This window comes from Aedes aegypti, chromosome 2 (genome assembly GCF_002204515.2).
Source record: "Aedes aegypti strain LVP_AGWG chromosome 2, AaegL5.0 Primary Assembly, whole genome shotgun sequence".
NCBI lineage: Eukaryota > Metazoa > Arthropoda > Insecta > Diptera > Culicidae > Aedes > Aedes aegypti.
In genome coordinates, this window is record NC_035108.1 from 311,704,292 (window position 1) to 311,710,324 (window position 6,033).

Here is a 6,033-nt window from a genome sequence, read left to right on the forward strand (position 1 = left end):
TTCCAACCACAATGTGAGTTCTACCACTCGATCCAACAAATCATAAATATAAAGGTGTAGTCAACTCAGTGAGGTGATCCGATCCAGCTTCCACGAGCTAATCTCTTATGCTCGAGAGTGACCTACGTTCTGTATACACGCAGGACAAGACAAATGACAACAGTATTCCTACGAAGATTCAATGGAAATACTTGCTCGATAATCTGAAATAAATAACGATTAGGTAATAGAATTGAAATATATTGTAAAAGAGATACTAATGGTTTACAATATTCAATATGCTGTGAGGAAGAACAACTAAATTTAAAACAACAAACAAATATGCGTTGCTATAGAACGATAGGTTGATAAGGTGTCGTTAACGCCAATGCGTTGATGCGAATGTTAAAAAATGCATTTGATGCAAATAAATGTACATTTGATGTGCATTGAACAATTGATCCACCCCTTGACACCAGCGAACTATGCCTGATGTTATGTTTTCTTACCATTTGGAGCGTATTTTGAACTATCGCGAAAAAAAGTAAAAAAGAAAACAACGGGTTGATTCTTAAAGCATATAATAATTAATCATCTCGTATTTATGGTGGTAACAAATAATAAGGATTAGAAACTATATCTTAATCTACAAACAAATCATAATAAAATTTACTTCAACTACGACTTATGCTACTTGGAGGATAGCTTTTTGTACTTTCTTATTAAATAACTCTTATTAACGGGCTTTTTCTTCTTCTCGTTAATTTTCGAGCGTTTCGAGTTCTTTGAGCTACCATCATCTTCGTGTAATCGTTTTAACGTTCCAGTATCAGCAGTTGAGTTTATGGACAGTTATCCTTCTGATCTTAGATTCTCAAACCGCATCCGGGCAATTGTTCTTATTTCTATGTAGGTTTTCACCACCACTGTATCAAAATTTGGATACTCTGCTAAAACAGCTGCCACAAGATTTTCAACCACGCCTTTTTTAAAGTTGAACCCGGATTTACCTTGAAACTTTACAAAAACCGATTCCATCGCTCTTCCCATCGCTTGAAATTCCTCTGATGGTGGCTAAATATGTTCGTTAATCAGTAAATATGTATCTTTTATTGATATAAATTATTTATCTCACCTTTTGGAAGCAATTGATGTCGCATTTTGGCTCCTATAGTTTTGTGCCGATAACGAAACCCTTCGTCGTAGCTGCTGCTGGTGAAGTGATTCGAACAAATGGCCTGGTTCTGCTGTGGTGACCAACCATCATGTTGGCCACAGGCGTCGCTCTCCATCTTTTGGAAATCGATGGAACACAATTCCACGGGTTTTTGTGTTCGCAATCGTATTCCCGCAATACTTCACTGCACAAAATGATGGCATCTGAAATTCAAAATAAATTTTACCTTTAGAAAATAACTGAACTTTATTCCACTTACCTTCACTATTGAGTCACACGCAACAATTTTCAATAACACAAACATTTCTATGGATACGCTAGGAACCATCGGTGGAGAAAATACATAGACCAATCCAGTTGCCTGCGTGGTAGTGCAATGTTGACAAAATTTTCTTTGTTTGCTGTGAGAACTGTCACAACATTGCTTTTGTTTGCTGTGAGAATCCAAATATAAACAGAATTGTTCGCCTGCTGTTGACCGAAAGCTCAATAACGTCAAACAAACATCGATACGTTTTCATTCTGAGGAAATCGACTTGTGTAAGATTGATTGTGCATTGGTGTTCGTGGCAGTTTGCTTGGGGACCTCTATAAACATATTGGCCAGCTCGCCGACTCACCAGCTGTCACTTTTCACCCCCTCGCAGCTGACCACACTTCGCATCCACTGACTGCTTAGATCACTGAACCTCCCTTCAATTAATCTTGGTATTACCTGTTTAGTTATTGAAAATGGAATCGGCAATGGAAGTGAGAAAATATGTGACAGTCATTCCACAGCCTACCTGATTGAGGAGAAGTGTGCTGTTACTACCTGAGAGAGCCTCGCGAAGAGGAAAAATATCAACGTCATATGCAGCCCAGATTCCGCTGTCACGAAATGTCAAATGCAGCCCACCGTTTTAATGGCCGCAAAAGTGAAAAGTATTGTATTCACCATAAACTGTTATTATCAACCTCAATCATCGCAGCAGTTTTTTTCCAATGTTGCTGGTAAATCTAAACACAAGATTAGTTATGTCTAATGTCTGATACGTTTGATAGCATGAAATTTCACTCAAAAGGCTATTTATGGTTCGGTGTGATGCAAACGCAATCATTTTTTGCTGAAAGGTTCATGTGAAGGTTTGAACGGCTTGCGCATGATTGGTATGAACACAAAGTGGAATAAAAAAAACTCAGCAATCACAGAAAAAGAAGACCGTCTTCGCGAGTCTCGTCTCTGGTTACTACGCATGGAAGCTCATGTGGGTTTTCTTGAAATATGTTTATGCTCCAAGAAATGATCCAACTATAACGGCCTGTTTTGTAATTGCAAAAAAAGTTGTACGCCACTCGTTGCAAAACTCAATTTTTGCAGCACTCTTCGTATTTATCCAACTCGGCAAGCCTCGTTGGATAAATGTACGACTCGTGCTGAAAAAATCATCATTTTGCCACTTGTTGCTTATATAACTATTTTTTTTGTGGAAACTATTAAACATCGAAAAAAAAGCTGCATAAAAACGCATTTTATTGATTTTGATACAAATTAAAAACATGATCGATTCAGTTTTTTGATAGTAGACACAAGACTGTCTAATATGATATTTATCCACTTTTGGTTGATACACCCTAGAAATGTGAATACTCATGTCTACATTGTGTTACAGCAATTACACAGCGGTTCTATTTTTCAAGTTTAATATAACGGTTCTTTTGAAAATTTCCGTTCTGCGGTGGCCGCCAAGTTCTACCGCAGCTGTCAAAGTTCTACCGCAACCTTGAAAATCATTTTATCATTAAATCAAAGTATACTGATCAATGTATGCTAGTAGAGTCCAAAGCTTTAAGGCGAAGTAGGCCGTCATTGAAATTTGTACGCGTTGTTGATGATTGTTGCTATTTCATCACACGATTTCGAATCAAAGAAAATCAGTTGGTTTTGCACTGACACAGCTGAAAAAGTATCAGCATATGTTATACATGTTAGCGCGTACAGTGATACATTTTCAAGTCAATATAAACTATCAAGACTGAGTTTTATCACTTTTAAATGCAAGCTGAAAAGTCATCATTGTTGCCAAAACGAATGACGGGCTACTTAGCCTTAAAAAACAGCCGAAAACAACAATTATCAGTCTGGTTTCCAAGGTATCATCGCAACCGATCGATGATAAAGCCTGTCCACGATAAATTTCGGACACGGATGGCGGGTGTACCACAGAAAGTTCGAGAATTTTACAGAAAGAAGGATTAACATCGTTGTCAACTGTTTATTTTGTAGATATAACTCTTTTATTCTGAAATAAACAATTGTTTTTGTTGAATTATGAGTAACTTTTTTTTGCTGTTATTATTTGGGTGTCCGAAATTTAACGTGGACAGGCTTTTTGTTGTGAAAATCAGTAATGTGACTGCTGCGGTAGCTTTCTGTTAAGGGGGCAGGATCCGTCATTGATTTCGGAATTTTCAAAGCAGTTTTTTCGTTCAAAATCAAGAAAATTCATATGAAAATGTGTTCACTGTATGCTACTCTCCAACCAAAACACAGTGAACACATTTTCATCGAAAAATTTTTAGTATTGCACAGAAAAACTGCTTTTGAAGTTTCGATGATGACGATGATTACGATGACGGAGCGTTGAACGTTAAACCGTAAAACGGAAAGTTATCTCTAAAATTGCAATACTTTGCGAACAAACCGAATTTTCTGTTTGCAACTGTAAAGAATGCAAACATGTTAAGCTGTGCAAAACCGGCTCCAAAAATGGTTTTCCTAGTACTCCAACCGAACTGGGATGAGCCTTTCAACCGAACGAGTCAATTTCATTTTTTGAAATATTGGCAAGCAAACCACCAAAGCTGTAGACACCATCAGGCGAAATCCAACCGTACGGAAAAGTCTTTTTTGTGTGCTAAAAAAGGCAATGTTGGCAACGTGTCGGCTTTCATAACAAAGCACAGCGTCATCTCCATTCATACGTTGGCACTTACGTCTATGCAGCGGATCTTATCAGTCTTGTCGTTACAAAATTGCAACCATTTTACCGTTCATTACAAGTTGAAAGGTATAACAATTTTTTGATCAAATCTCGAGTTTTGACTGTATATTAATTTGGTGTATTTTTATCGTCAGTATAAAAGAGGTACAGCATCGCCCATGTTAAATGTCCGTTAATGTTTTCTTGTATAAAATAATCAACTTCAGTTAGCAATATCTCACGTTTAGCATCATGAGGGCGTAACTGCAATGATCTTCATCGATTTTCTCTTGAACTAATAACTTGGCCGGGGGACTGTTTTTTACTGCGAAACTACTTATTGGTCTTTGTCATGCTGCATTGTAGAATGTTATGAAAATCGATTGAATTTCGTGTAAGGGAACTGGGTGTAAAATGCGCCGTTGGGGTAAAACGCACTACTCTTGTTTTGAACGAACGACGTGCTTTGGGACACTGTTTTTCATCCGCGATAATGGAAAATGTATTAAAATGCTTCTCCATATATATTTTTAAGTTTTATCCTGGCAAAAATTGTGAAAAACTGGAAAACACGTTTTTCGCTGTTTTTGTTGTAATTTTGTCTTATTTCCTGGGCCATTTTTCAGGCCGATAAACGACAAAACTTTTGAAACTATCACCGAGAATCGACTTGTGCACTCCCATAGTTCGTATTCCATGCTAAAAAACATTTTGAATTTGTCCTTTAAAAGCGTATTGAAGGACTTAAACTTTAATCAACTAGTGGGGCAAAACGGCCACTCCTATTTCATAACACCAAAACAGCCGTTTGAATTCAAATTCGAGCAAACGTAATGCCAAGCTGTAGTAACGTGCCATTTCGAACCTTACAAATGCACATTTTTCGATTCAGCACGTATACTATAATCGAACAATAACATCTGAATAAACGCACTTATGTATGCAACGAATTTGCAAGCACAATTGCGCATGCGTTCGCGCGAACGACTAATGCTGAAATCAGGTGGCACGTTTTACCCCGCAAAAAATAAAAATGCAGATGAGCAAGCATTTTATAAAAAATAATTTATATTGTGAAAATTGTAATTCCAAAGAAAATATTACAGGAGAACTAATCTCGCTTTTAGAGGAAAGCGACAAAGAAGATGTAGTTTTTCAGCAATGGCTCACCACCGATCGCTGTAACTTAGAAACTTTAATAAAGCCTGTTCAAGAATTTGTTACGTATTTCGTGGAGAGAATTGATAAGCTCATAACTCATGATTTTATTTGCAAAGAACAGTCTTGTTTTCTACGAAACAAAAAATACTCCTTAAAACAATGTAAAATAATGGTAATTAGAGACTTTTCTAAAAATTATAGTTTTATCATATAAAACGCTGCTCAAGGATATCACTGGAATAATTCCCAAGCAACGATACACCCATTCGAGATTTACCATAGAAAAGATAATAAATTGGAAAACGTTAGTTTTATTATAATATCAGAAGTATTGACCCATGGCACAGTAGCAGTTCAGCTATTTATTTTAAACAAAAAATAAATTTCTCAAAAGTTATTTTCATGTCAGGTAGAGCGGCAGATCATTATAAAAAAAAAAAAGTTTTGCCAGCTTATGTAATTTCAAAAAAATACATGGATTGGAAGCAGAGTGGCACTTTTTTGCCACATCCCACGGCAAAGGCACGTGTGACGCTTGTGGCACTCTCAAGCGAATGGCAAAAAGAGCAAGTCTTACAAAAGACTATGGAAACACAATCGCAATTCCGCGAGAACTATTCAACTGGACAGTGAAACAAACTGATACATGTATGTTATATATCTAATGAACAATATGTTAAAATGTCAGATGAATTGGTAAATAAGCTTAAAACTGTCCCTGGTACCGTAATCCGGGGTATCATTGATCAGCGG

At 36.8% G+C, this 6,033-nt stretch overlaps 1 long non-coding RNA gene across 1 annotated transcript; it reads right to left on the minus strand.

Annotated features, from left to right (window-relative positions):
* Window positions 1–534: 534 nt before the first annotated feature.
* LOC110675753 lies at window positions 535–1,459 on the minus strand. Its single transcript, XR_002499762.1, has 3 exons — window positions 1,416–1,459; window positions 1,115–1,359; window positions 535–1,053 (listed from the first exon to the last, which is right to left on the minus strand). It is a non-coding gene; the product is annotated as an uncharacterized LOC110675753 (long non-coding RNA).
* Between the last annotated feature and the right edge of the window lie 4,574 nt (window positions 1,460–6,033).